The 14,226-nt window shown below is 55.1% G+C and overlaps 1 gene segment (V, D, J or C); it reads left to right on the forward strand.

Moving 5' to 3' along the window:
- The first annotated feature begins 10,636 nt into the window (after window positions 1-10,636).
- Window positions 10,637-13,270, forward strand: LOC310918808 (T cell receptor alpha variable 1-2-like). The segment is given in 3 exons: window positions 10,637-10,685; window positions 11,544-11,839; window positions 13,202-13,270.
- The last annotated feature ends 956 nt before the right edge of the window (window positions 13,271-14,226 follow it).

Consider the following 14,226-nt stretch of genomic DNA (forward strand, 5'->3'; position numbering starts at 1 on the left):
GATTTAGCAATGCTGCAAATGTTGGAGAGAAACACTTGAAAGACTGAGCTCCACATGAGGCTACTCCCCATTCACTTGCTCTAGAGACCTCATTTCCTTTAGAGACAAGAGAATTTCAGCATGTTCAGGAAATCAACTCACCTGAGCAAGTTGAGCAGAGGCCACAGTCATGGCAAGTGAAATGAGATCCTGATTTTCTAAGGTTCACATCAGGTCCATTTTCATTTCCAAAGGAAGAATAATGAAAAAAGGAAGTGATAAACAAAGCACACAAGGACACCAATGAGGCAGTAGGTGATAAGGGGGAGAATGAGGAAGCTCAGAGCTCTCCAGCTGCTAATTGATGGGCCATTGGGAAACTGCTGTGAATTGGCTCTGCCTTAGTTTTGTCGGTGACAAGAAGAACATCAGGAAAATGGATGTTTGAGGGAGAGTTATGGGATTACAGAGCACTCACCAAGGAATGCTTGCGTGGTTGTGGAATCTTCAGCCTTGGAATTCTCCAAAAGCCATCTCAACATGGCCTGGAGAACCAGCACTGTGTGAGCCTGTCTGAGCAGGGGCGTAGGACACATGATCCCATAAGAGGTCACTTGAAAAGAAAACAATGATGTGATTCCATAATCTGAGACAGGAGGAGAGGAAGAGATGAATGACTGAACCTTCAAAGAAGAAGTAAAAGTGAGATATTTGAATCTTCTAGGAGTTCCTGGGAGGATGAAGAGAGAAGGGAGTCAGATGTGCTGAAGAAGCTGCGAAGGCAGAGACAGAGATGGATCCAGGTGCAGCCAAGGCAGACACAGGGTTAGGGATGATGGGAGAGGACACACAAGCCCCAGGAAAGGAGAGAGTGCAGTGATGTGGCCCTGGGCTCAGCAAGGAGGGTTGCAGGTTTCTCTTCTGGGCACAAGTATGGAATCTGCATCTCCATGTCTTATCATCTTATCCATGCTCTGGAGTCAAAAAAGGCAGAGCCATCGAAGGAGATTGGGACAGGGTAAGCTGATCCTGGTCTTCCACCTGGAAGGCCTGTGACAGCTTCAGGACGCTGGTTTTCTCTAGAAACCTCCTTCTAAACCATGGGGAGAGGTGAAACACCTGCATGACAATGTTCCTGTTACAACCATTATAGTTACCTATATCATTATTCATGCAATTCCAGAAAGATTTCTGTGAAAAAGCCATTTAAGTGGAAAACAAAATGACCAGGATAGGATCACTCTGGAGTTGACTCAGAGAAAGGGGTGGAAGTGAGGGACCTGTGAGAGTGTCATTCATCCCAGGCAAAAGAAGAAGAGCAGGAGAGAAGCAACAGACATAGAAGAGTCTTGTGTTCCTAGAGGAAATAGCAATGACCCCACAGACGTGAGGATACCTCGAAAAGATGAGAAACCTCAGCAGGGAAGAAGCCCCTGAGGTCCCCGGTGCCCAGCCCTGGGTGTGCAGCAGAGCTGGCCATTGCAGCTGGGGAGGGGAGGACTCCACTGCGAGCTGAGCGGGAACAGCCCCTTGCCATGGCTGAGGCCCAGAGGCACGGAATGCTCACAATGCCCATGGCTGAGGGAGCCACGGGGGCTGCTGCTGGAGGAGGCAGAAAGCCACAAGGAGCATTTCAGGCCCTGCGAGGACAGGTCATTTCTCTGCCTGCTCCCGCTGCTGCTGCTGCTCCCGCTGCTGCCCCCGACAGTCGTTTCCGGCAGCTCTGTTCTCTCGGCGCTGGGCCGTGCTTGCTGCCTCTGCCTCACTCAGCAAACACGCAGCTTGGTCTCGGCATGCACCTCGCCCATCTCATCCTGCCCGTCTTCCTGGGACAGCTCCTGGGTAAGTCCTGCCTCTTTCCCAAGACATCCCTCTTTTTCTTCCCTTCCCCAGGAAAAACCTCAAGAGCCTTATCAGGATCATGTGAGGAAACATCAGTGAATATTGGGAAAAGTCTGAGAAAAATCTGCTTCTCCGTGTGATTTTGCAAGTGTTTCTTCAAGATGCTCTTCGATTTGTAAAGGAAATGGGAAGGGAGAGAAAAGGGATCTCACACCTCTTCTCTGTCTTTTCTCTTACCTCAATGAATCTCCCTCTGCCTCTCTGTTCTCATCCTCCTGCTGTCACCTCAGGAGATCTCAGCTGTCTCTGCACTGAAATATTGCTCCTCTTTTAATGCAAATCTCCTGTACTGTCAAAGCTACCCCAGGCACCTCAAAGTTCTCATTTCACTGACAGGGTGTCCCATTCCGCCTCCAGGCTGACACAGCTCTGCCACTGCTTCCAGTGTCCTCTGGGCTGGAAACACAACCAGGGCTCCCTATTTCCAAACTCAGCATTGTGTGTACTCAGGGGTGGAGGAGCCCACGGTTGTGACAGGGATGGGGAAGTAGGATCAACATTTCTACTGTACCTCGATGGGCTCCTCAGGCAGCTGGAGGGGTGCTGGTTCCAGCACACACAAAGTTCAGGCATGACAGGCTGTTCTGTGGTTCCTTAAGCATTAGGAGCAGGAGCAGAGACAGAGCCCAGCTCTCCTTTGGCTGATGCACACCAGAGAGCTGCAAACCCATGTCCAAAATCTCTCAGGACTTCTCTGCCAGGCTGGGAGCTTTCTCCCCCACGATTAGCCATGCATTCAATTTTCCTTCCCATGGTCCTTCCCTGTGGAGCTGCTCACCTTGCCGTTCTTCCAGGCACCACGGGGCAGATCCCGGTCACCCAGGAAGATGGACCAGTCACGGTGAAACAGGGACACACCTTCCACACCACCTGCAAATACCACATCAGTGGTTTTAATGGCTTACTCTGGTACCAGGTGAAGAAAGGCCAAGCCCCACGGCTGCTCTCCTATCAAGCAGGGACTGGCCCCAAGCACAGCGGCCGTATCACCACGCACCTGAACACCACGGGGAAATCCAGTGTCCTGAAGGTGCAGGAAGTGGAGCTCTCTGACAGTGCCTTGTACCTGTGTGCTGTGCAAGACACCCTGGTGCAGGGAGCTTCCTGGGCTGTGCAACAACCCAGGGCAGGGAGGGGAGGTGTCTGTGCCAGGCTGAGCTTGGGGAAGGGACACTGGGCTCAGCCCTGTGCTCACCAGAACTTACATCACATGTGTGTACAATGGTCTGATGGTTTTGACCCCACTGATCCTAGCACTTCCATTGTGAAAAGTATTTTGGACAACTTTGACCATTTCTGAATTGTGCAGTCTTTAAGTAAAGAAAAATTCTACTGTTATTGTCTGGGACCTTGTCCTTCCACACTCCAGCCCTGCTGCTTTTGGCCCCACATGTCCCCAGCAGAGCCCAGGGCTGGTTCTGTGTTCCTGCCTTGGCAGCTCTTGCAGCAGCCCCGTTTGCACGGACACAGGTGAAGCACAGATTTGTGCAGGGCTCCTCACTGGTGTGCACCAAGCTGTGTCTGTCCGTGTGTGTCCCTCATCGGGAGGGAATTTCCTGACTATGGCAGGGACACTGAGCACTGCTCTGGCCCTGAGCAGCACAGAGCAGCAGCTTCTTCCCGGGCTCAGCAGGAGCCTGAGTGCAGCTGAGTGGGGACAGCACCTGCCCGCTCCAGGTGTGTGCAGGGTGGATCTGTCTCCCATGGGATGTCGGTGTTGTGTGTGGGATGGGACACGGCTGTCTCTTGTCCCTGGCCATGCCAGAATTGTTGTGTGGCTCGTTGTGCCGGTGCTGTGAGAGGCGGGGGCTGAGGGCGGGCGGGGCGGAGCTGGCGGCGGCGGAGAGGAGGCGGCCCGGGCGCAGCAGAGAGCCGGGGCTGAGGGGACAGCGATGCTCGGCCGGCGGAGCGGCGGGATGCGGCGGGCTCGGGGCGCGGGGCTGGCGGCGCTGGCCGCGGTGCTGCTCGGTGCGTTGCGCTGCCGGCGGCGGGTGCGCCTGGTCAGCGGGTTATGTGACACTTGCCCGGCTCAAGATTCATCTCCTTACCCTCCTGTTTCTTTTCTGTTTCTATTTAACCTCTCTCCTTTCCTCTGTCTCCATAGTTTCTGCCTCAGTGAAGTCACTGCTTCCCAGTTTGCCTTTTTACACCACGTCTTTATCTATCCATCCATCCATCCATCCATGTATCCATCCATCCCTCATCAGCCAGACTGTTTTTTTCATTTCCTTCTGATTTTCCCTCAAAACCTCCCTCAAATATTCTTGTCCCCGGCGAAACACTCTCGGGGAAATAATCGCTTCATCCCCTGTCCTTAAAACACATCCAAGTTCAGTCTGATCGGTCTTCCTCTTCCATCTCACCCTGCACGGCATTTTCTGTTAAAGAAAATTGATTTTTCTTTTCTCCATGGCAGTTGCTGTGGCCAGAGCCCAGGTACAGCAGGAGCCGTCACTGGAGACCACCGAGAGCACCGTCATCTGCATCAACTGCTCACATCCCAAAATCCAGACCAACGATTACATCTACTGGTACCGTCAGCTCCCGGGCCGAGGACCCGAATTCCTCGTGGGCACTCTGAGAGGATCCAAGGAGCTGCCGAAGGGTGCGGGTCGCCTGCAGGTGTCGGCAGATCGTCTTTCGAGCTTGCTGTGTCTGGAGCGGCCGTGGCGCGGGGACGCGGCCGTGTATTACTGCGCGCTGGGCCCACGGGCAGAGGAGCCGGGGCTGCGGCCGGGCACGAACCGCCGCGGGCGGGGCCGGGCGGGGCCGGGGGCACAGCGCCGGCCGCGGCCAGCAGGGGGCGCTGCCGCTCCGCCCGCCGGGGCCGCCGAGCCCCGCTCGTCCCGGGCTGGGGGGGCGCCTCCGACACCGGCACCGACACCAGAACCGAGAGCAACCATGGAACCAGTACCAGGACCCACACCAACACCTGAATCACCACTGACACCGACATCGGATCCGACACCAGAACCGACACCGACATCGACACCAGAAGTGACACCGACACCAACACCGACATGGACACTGACCCAGCACCGGCACCAGCACCAGCAGCTCCACCTTGGAGTCACCGACAGTGCTCAGCCCCTCTTCTCAGGCCGGGCTCCGTGCAGCCGAGCTCCTGACGGCAGCAAACAGCCCCGCCCGGTCACAGCTACATGAGCACACTGACAAGGTCTGAGTGAGGCAGCTCCTTCAGAAAGGGCTCGGTGCATCTCGGTCAATGTGGCATTCTCTAACATTTCCACAGAGACCTGCAAGTATTGTCTAAAAATCACATAATTGAGGGCACCTATTGCCACCAAGCCCACAGAAGGCCGGTTCTCCTCTTGGATCTGTCCTTTTCTTCCCAAAGCTGCTGAGTTCTTTTTGCCTTTTGTGAAGGCCAAGTGACAGCTCAATGTCCTTCATCTGGACACGCAGCAGTGGGAGTTCTTGGAGAAACAAATGACCTGGTCTTGCTATGATCAGTGTTGCTGTGGCCAACTCTTGAGCATAGAATGGGCCCCCATGATTTAGGGAAGACATAAAGAGAGCAAAATATGTGCAGAGGAGGGGAAGTGAGATGGGGAAAGAGCTTTAAAGAAAGACCCGTGAGGAGTGTGGGCTTTATATTAATCCAAATTGAAGAAAAGTATCCTGCAAGATGACTCCAATCAAAGTTACTATTAGAAAATGCTCTTTCCCCTTCCCTTTCCCTTCCCACAATCCCCACCAGGGATGGGACGGCTCCATCTGCCTTAACCTGCCCTCTGGGCACACAGAGAACAACACCACAGCTGACAGCCACACTTCTTGCTCACCTGCTGACGGCTGTTCCAACCTCTGCCAATTGAAATACACCCGGGCTGCAGCTCCCACTCAACCATCTTATTCCAGATAAAGTGCACAGATCACATCTCACTCAGCTCTCCTGTGGGCTACTGCCTTGTACACCAGGGACTTCCCTTTAGCAGGGACAACACTCAAGGTCACTCTGCAAGGCTGAGGAATCTTTATTGCATGTTATACTTGGTGTGTCATCTGGGAAGAAGAGCACTGAAACTTTGCAATCTTAGCCAAGGAATAGAAAGGATGGGTGGTGCCCATGGAATTGTTTAGACTTAAAGCATTGACCAAGTCTGGGACAAAGTCAGGGTCCAGCTGCACATAAACTGCCCATAGGAGAAGGAGTTTGGAATGCAAGGGGGTCTGTTCTGAACCTCTTGACCCAGTGGCAGTCTCCCTGACAGCTTTAGCTGACCCTGTAAATAATCCAGTGTCATTTGACCCTGTAAACAATCCAGTGTCACTTCCTCTCAATTCCAGGTAAACCACCATCTTATGAAGTGGCTCACTCACCACTTTACATCAATCAAATGGGTTGCTGCTTTTCTCTCACAAGTGTGGGATTTCATCCAAAACAACACTCAAGACAGAACCAACAGCTGGCTTAGGTAGCACACAAACACAGACATCCACACATCCACACCTGCAGTCCTCTCGAGTTCATTGAGAAACCTCAAGGCAGCCAAAGAGAGGCTGCTTGCACTGTCCAGAGCCACTGCACAGGTGTTGGACTTGGCAGAGTCAAGGTCTGCAACTGGTGTTTGCAAGGCTCCAGTGTGGCTGGGAAAAGACTGATGAGAGTTTGCTGGGATGGGGAGATGCCCATCCTGAGCCCACTCGCCCACACCAGAGCCCTTCCCTGCTCTGTGTCTGTCCCTGAGTGTTGTGGCCATGGGAGGAACAGGTTCAAAGTGGTGCAGTGGTGAGGAGGATTGTAATTCATCAAGTGACCTTGCAGCTGGAAAGAGCCCTTGATAAAGCAGTGGCAAGAGCTGATGGTGATCCTTTAGCACACACCGAGTTTCACTGTGCCTGAATCTCTGCTTGTGCCATTCTGCCCAGAGGTGGCTTCAGGGATTGGATGTGAGGGAAAGAAAACACATTTTTCATTCTGGCTGTGTGTTGATGATTGTTCTGTCTGTCTGCCTGTGCTGACTCACACACACCTCTCCAGGTCTGAAATTTCTTATCTGAGACTTAGAGACCCTTTCCTTTCCCAGTAGGGAGAGACTCTTTCTTAGCAACAGATCATTGCAAGTGTTCATGACAGTTCAATACTAATTAAATCCTTGCAGTTAATTCCTTCAGACATAAACTAGAGTCTCAGTCTGAGACCAAGTTTCCACTGAGCCACACCACAGCTTCATCAGGTGTTGAGAAAGCCATGAGCTCTACTCAGAATGCTGGGAATCAATTGGAGGTCTCCCTTACACTTTGGCTTCTTTGGTCTCACTATAAATTGATCTATTTTGATTCTACTTTGATATTTCCAAGGATTTTCTTTAATGTAGTAGGTCATAAAAATAGGCAAGAGAAACTGATAAGACCCCAAGGATCTGGGCTGCCTTTCTTACCTGTCCTTCATTTCCACAGGCCCTTTGTAGAGGGAACAATGTCCCCTCAAGCTCATCTGAGTGTAAACCAGCACAGCTAATGCTGGGGGTTGTGCTTTCATTTCCTGCACTGATGCCTTTTCATTTCCAGGTTTGGGCAGTGCCCATTGCAAAAAGAAGGGTTCTTCAGAGCACTGGGATGAAAGGTGCCAGGATATATTGGGCAGGCAAGCAGCAGTGAAGGCAGAAGGCTCAGCTGCAGCGCTGGATGGATCTACAACAGGAGAGTGATGTGGGGTCACATCACAGAGCCCCTGGGGTCAGCCAGGGTGCCTCTGACTTTATCATTCTCAGGAAGAAGCTCCAGCCGTCCTCAATAGGTCCCTCACGGTCTGTTGTGCTGGATGACGTCCCCTGGCCTTGTCTGTCCCTCTGCCCTCAGGTCATTCCAATGTTCAGTTCTGCTGGTCTGCCCATGGCTGTGCCTGTCCTGCTATTATTGCCCTCAGGAAGGGATGCTGGTCTCGTTTGACTCGTGCATTTTGTGAACAACAAGAACTTTGCTCTCTGCTTTATTGGGCCCTTGTCCTTTCACACGAGGCTCCTGCCTTGCTGCTTGTGGCACCGTGTGTCCTTAGCAAAGTCACCAGCTGATGTTGCTCCTTGGTGTGTTCCTGCCTTGTGCTCTTGGAGCAGCCCCGCTTGCACGGACTCATGAGAAGCACAAATTTCTGTATGACCCCACACTGGTGTGCACCAAGCTGTGTCTGTCCGTGTGTGTCCCTCATCGGGAGGGAATTTCCTGACTATGGCAGGGACACTGAGCACTGCTCTGGCCCTGAGCAGCACAGAGCAGCAGCTTCTTCCCGGGCTCAGCAGGAGCCTGAGTGCAGCTGAGTGGGGACAGCACCTGCCCGCTCCAGGTGTGTGCAGGGTGGATCTGTCTCCCATGGGATGTCAGTGTTGTGTGGGATGGGACACGGCTGTCTCTTGTCCCTGGCCATGCCAGAATTGTTGTGCGGGTCGTTGTGCCGGTGCTGTGAGAGGCGGGGGCTGAGGGCGGGCGGGGCGGAGCTGGCGGCGGCGGAGAGGAGGCGGCCCGGGCGCAGCAGAGAGCCGGGGCTGAGGGGACAGCGATGCTCGGCCGGCGGAGCGGCGGGATGCGGCGGGCTCGGGGCGCGGGGCTGGCGGCGCTGGCCGCGGTGCTGCTCGGTGCGCGGGGGTGGCGGCCAAGGGGCCGCGCCTGGGACTGGCCTCATCCCGCACGTCCCTGGAGGCTCCGTCCTGCCCGGCTTCTGCACTGACCTCTTGCCGAGAACTGTTCTCCCGTTCATCCCTCCCTCTTCTCCATCCCATATTCCCGTAGAATTCTGCCCGTTCTATTCTTTGTCCAACCCTTCACAAGCTTTCCTTCCTTATAACTTGCCAAGTCGGTCTTACCCCCTTCTTAGTTTTGTTTTTCTCATTTTATACTTTCTCTCACATCCCCTCATTCTGCAGTGACTCCACCATTCCTTCTGTCATTCACGCATTCGTTTCTACACAAACGATTAAAGGACATTTCCATTCGTGCACATCTTGACATCCTCTGGGAACTGCATTCCTCATCCTCTCTCTGTGCTGCTGACTGCTCCTGCGGGCTTCGTTCTGGGAACTGGCACACGGGACTGGGTAGGAAGTGGGTGCTGAGGTTGGTTCTCTTTGTCTCCCTGGCAGTGGCTTCAGGCAGAGCCCAGGTACAGCAGGAGCCGAGACTGGAAACCACCGAGGGCACCAGTGTCTGCATCAACTGCTCTCACCCCGGGAAACAGCTCGGATATTTGATCCATTTCTACCGTCAGCTCCCGGGCCGAGAACCCCAATTCCTGGCACTCATTACTAGAGGGTCCAAGGCGGTGCCGGCCATTGCAGGACAGCTGTCGGTGTCGGAGGACGGGCGGAGCAACTCGCTGTGTCTGTGGCGGCCGTGGCGCGGGGACGCGGCCGTGTATTACTGCGCGCTGGGCCCACGGGCAGAGGAGCCGGGGCTGCGGCCGGGCACGAACCGCCGCGGGCGGGGCCGGGCGGGGCCGGGGGCACAGCGCCGGCCGCGGCCAGCAGGGGGCGCTGCCGCTCCGCCCGCCGGGGCCGCCGAGCCCCGCTCGTCCCGGGCTGGGGGGGCGCCTCCCACACCGGCACCGACACCGGGACCGACACCGGCACCGACACCGGAACCGACACCGACACCGACACCGGCACCGACAGCGGCACCGACACCGGCACCGACACCGTAACTGACAACGGAACCGACAGCGGGACTTTGACTCTCTTTTGCGCCAACACCGGCACCAGCACCGGCAGCTCCACCTTGGAGTCACCGACAGTGCTCAGCCCCTCTTCTCAGGGCGGGCTCCGTGCAGCCGAGCTCCTGACGGCAGCAAACAGCCCCGCCCGGCCACAGCTACATGAGCACACTGACAAGGTCTGAGTGAGGCAGGGAGGGCAGCAGGGTTTTGCCCAACCCATCTCTTGATCCTTCCCAATGGGCTCGGTTCATTCCGGGCAATGTGACATCTTCTGACCTGTGTGAAAAGGTCTGCAACTCTTGTTTCAAACATACATCAGTGAGAGCACACATTCCCACCCAGCCCATTTCAGGCTGGTTCTCCTCTTGCCTCTGTCCTTCTCTTCCCAAAGCTGCTGAGCTCTTTTTGCCTTTTGTGAAGGCCAAGTGACAGCTCAGTGTTGTTCATCTGAGCACACGCAGCAGTGGGAAAACAAATGACCTTATCCTGCAATGTTCAGTGTAGCTGTGGCCACACTGAGTGTAGATCCGGCCCCCACTATTTAGGGAAAACAAGAAGGTATCAAAATACGTGCTGAGGTGGGGAAGTGAGATGAGGAAGTGCTTTAAAGAAAGCCGTGAAAGGAGTAAGTGAGGATTTGATATAACTCCAGGTTGCAGAGAATTATGTTGCAAGACAGCTCCAAAAAAAGTTATAATTAGAAAATGCCCCTTCCCTTCCCTGAACATTTCTTCCCTGAACTTCTCGCAATCCCCACCAGGGATGGGACGGCTCCATCTGCCTTAAGCTGCCCTCGGGGCACACACAGAACAACACCACAGCTGACAGCCACACATCTTGCTCACCTGCTGTTACAACCTGTGCCAATTGCAGTCCAGCTGGGCTGCAACTCCCTCTCAACAATCTCCTTCCAGATAAAGAGCATTTCAGGCCCTGCAGGGACAGGTCATTTCTCTGCCTGCTCCCGCTGCTGCTGCTGCTCCCGCTGCTGCCCCCGACAGTCGTTTCCGGCAGCTCTGTTCTCTCGGCGCTGGGCCGTGCTTGCTGCCTCTGCCTCACTCAGCAAACACGCAGCTTGGTCTCGGCATGCACCTCGCCCATCTCATCCTGCCCGTCTTCCTGGGACAGCTCCTGGGTAAGTCCTGCCTCTTTCTCAAGGCACTTCTCATTCTTCCCTTCCCCAGGAAAACCTCAAGAGCCTTATCAGGATCATGTGAGGAAACATCAGTGAATATTGGGAAAAGTCTGAGAAAAATCTGCTCTTCCATGTGGTTTTGCAAGTGTTTTCCGAAGAATCTCTTGGATTTGTAAAGGAAAAGGGAAGGGAGAGAAGAAAAACCTCAGTCCCCTTCTCAGATTTTTCTCTCACCTTCAGTCCATCTCCTTCTGCCTCTCTGTTCTCATCCTCCTGCTGTCACCTCAGGAGATCTCAGCTGTCTCTTCACTGAAACATTGCTCCTCTTTTAATGCAAATTCCCAGGTACTGTCAAATCTACCCAGGCACCTCAGAGTTCTCCTTTTACTGACATTAACAGGTTGTCCCGTTCTGCCTCCAGGCTGACACAGCCCTGCCATGGTTCCCAGTGTCCTCTGGGCTGGAAACACAACCAGGGCTCCCTCATTCCAAGCTGAGCATTGTGTGTGCTCAGGGATGGAGGAGCCCACGGTGGTGACAGGGATGGGGAAGCAGGATGAACCTTTCTGCTGTGCCTCGATTGGCTCCTCAGGCAGCTGGAGGGGTGCTGGTTTCAGCACACCCAAAGTTCAGACATGACAGGCTATTCCAGGGGGCTTAAAGCATTAGGAGCAGGAGCAGAGACAAAGCCCGGCTCACCTGTGGCTGATGTAGAGCAAAGCGCTCCAAACTCAGGCCCAAAATGTCTTAGGACTCTTCAACAAGACAGGGAGCTTTCTCCACCAAGGTTTTCCACCCACTTCCTTTTACTTCCCATGGTCCTACCCTGTGGAGCTGCTCACCTTCACTTTCTTCCAGGCACCACGGGGCAGATCCCGGTCACCCAGGAAGATGGACCAGTCATGGTGAAGCAGGGACACACCTTCCACACCACCTGCAAATACCAGATTAATTACATTGATGCCTTGCTGTGGTACCAGGTGAAGAAAGGCCAAGGCCCACAGCTGCTCTCCTATCAAGCAGGGACTGGCCCCAAGCACAGCGGCCGTATCACCACGCACCTGAACACCACGGGGAAATCCAGTGTCCTGAAGGTGCAGGAAGTGGAGCTCTCTGACAGTGCCTTGTACCTGTGTGCTGTGCAAGACACCCTGGTGCAGGGAGCTTCCTGGGCTGTGCAACAACCCAGGGCAGGGAGGGGATGTGTCTGTGCCAGGCTGAGCTTGGGGAAGGGACGCTGGGCTCAGCCCTGTGCTCACCAGAAGTTGCATCACATGTGTGTACAATGGTCTGATGGTTTTGATTACATCCATCCTGACACTTCCCTGGGGAAAGTATTATAAAATATTTTTACTCAATTTTTAATTGTGCAGTTTCTCAGTAGAGAAAAATTTTGCTGTGCTTGCCTGGGACCTTGTCCTTCCACACTCCGGCCCTGCTGCTTTTGGCCCCACATGTCCCCAGCAGAGCCCAGGGCTGGTTCTGTGTTCCTGCCTTGGCAGCTCTTGCAGCAGCCCCGTTTGCACGGACACAGGTGAAGCACAGATTTGTGCAGGGCTCCTCACTGGTGTGCACCAAGCTGTGTCTGTCCGTGTGTGTCCCTCATCGGGAGGGAATTTCCTGACTATGGCAGGGACACTGAGCACTGCTCTGGCCCTGAGCAGCACAGAGCAGCAGCTTCTTCCCGGGCTCAGCAGGAGCCTGAGTGCAGCTGAGTGGGGACAGCACCTGCCCGCTCCAGGTGTGTGCAGGGTGGATCTGTCTCCCATGGGATGTCGGTGTTGTGTGGGATGGGACACGGCTGTCTCTTGTCCCTGGCCATGCCAGAATTGTTGTGCGGGTCGTTGTGCCGGTGCTGTGAGAGGCGGGGGCTGAGGGCGGGCGGGGCGGAGCTGGCGGCGGCGGAGAGGAGGCGGCCCGGGCGCAGCAGAGAGCCGGGGCTGAGGGGACAGCGATGCTCGGCCGGCGGAGCGGCGGGATGCGGCGGGCTCGGGGCGCGGGGCTGGCGGCGCTGGCCGCGGTGCTGCTCGGTGCGCGGGGGTTTGACACGAAGGGGGCCGGGGCTGGAGCTGGAGTATTCCCCAGGGAGACTGGCGCCGATTTTTCCCTCTCCCCCGAAACTCTTCCTCTCTCCCTGCCTCTCTGCCATCTCTCATCCCCAGAAATCTTCATCATTTGTCTCCATAAAGGCTGCTTGCACGTATGCCTGCTTTTCCATGTACCTATGTTTTGCACTGTACATTCAGGATTTATTTTTGCCTTGAATACAGCATTCTGTTCTTCACTTTACCTCTCCTTTTCTCCATCCATCCGTGTATGTGTGCACGGATATATGAATGTTGGACCTGACTTCTCCCTAATGTCTGCATGCATGAATTTCCGATCCCTCACATTCCCTTCCAGTTTGCTCTGCCTTGTGGCCACTTTTCCTGACTCCGTCTGGCAAAAGATTCCTAAGAAGAGATTCGGACGAGAGGGTTTTGACGATGTTTGTCTTTTGTTCCCTTTTTTCCCAGGAGTGGCTGCGGACACAGACCGAGTACAACAGACGCCGTGGGCAGAGACCACCGAGGGTACCGGCCTGAACCTCACTTGCTCGCACCCCGAAATTGCTGCCGACTCGACCCACTGGTATCGTCAGTTCCCAGGCCGAGCACCCCAGCTGGTAGCAAGGGCTGTCCGAGGCACAAAACCAGTGCTGGAGCCAGAGGGAAGTCTGACGGTGTCGGCAGATCGGCGTTGGAGCTCGCTGACTCTCAGGCGGCCGTGGCGCGGGGACGCGGCCGTGTATTACTGCGCGCTGGGCCCACGGGCAGAGGAGCCGGGGCTGCGGCCGGGCACGAACCGCCGCGGGCGGGGCCGGGCGGGGCCGGGGGCACAGCGCCGGCCGCGGCCAGCAGGGGGCGCTGCCGCTCCGCCCGCCGGGGCCGCCGAGCCCCGCTCGTCCCGGGCTGGGGGGGCGCCTCCGACACCGGCACCGACACCGGCACCGACACCGGCACTGGCTCCAGCAGTTTCCTGACCATGCAGCCCTCCAGCCTCCATCATTCCCTTTCCCTCTCTCTGCTCCCTACCCAAAGCATCCCACATCTTTCACGGCAACTGTTCAATGCATTCCTTATGGCAGAAAATTTTCTGGGTTTATAAGATAATCACCTCACCTTTCTGGGACCTGTCATCCTCAGACAAGGGGTCATTCATCAAATTGCAGTGTCAAGTGAGGAGCTTATACTAAACAGGTTCCTGCTCGCAAAGACAAGTAGTGTGTCTGACTCTGGGTGTAGATATTTGTAAGAGTTGCTGTTCCCAGACATGTTTCCCTGGAAGGGCTTCATGTCTCGTATGAGGAGAAGGGAGAGGAAACCTCTGTGGGGAAAGACAGTCAGACACCTGGATCTTGATGCTTTTGTCTGTTACTGGTTCTGCTTCCTTTCAGACACTTGTGAGGACAAGGGGCACATCAGGAGCTGCAAAGGCCTGTCTCCAGCCCACAGAGAGGGGGTGCAGGCACTGGATGGTGGAGAAGTTCACCATAGAAACT

This window comes from Zosterops lateralis (assembly GCF_965231275.1).
Source record: "Zosterops lateralis genome assembly, chromosome: 24".
NCBI lineage: Eukaryota > Metazoa > Chordata > Aves > Passeriformes > Zosteropidae > Zosterops > Zosterops lateralis.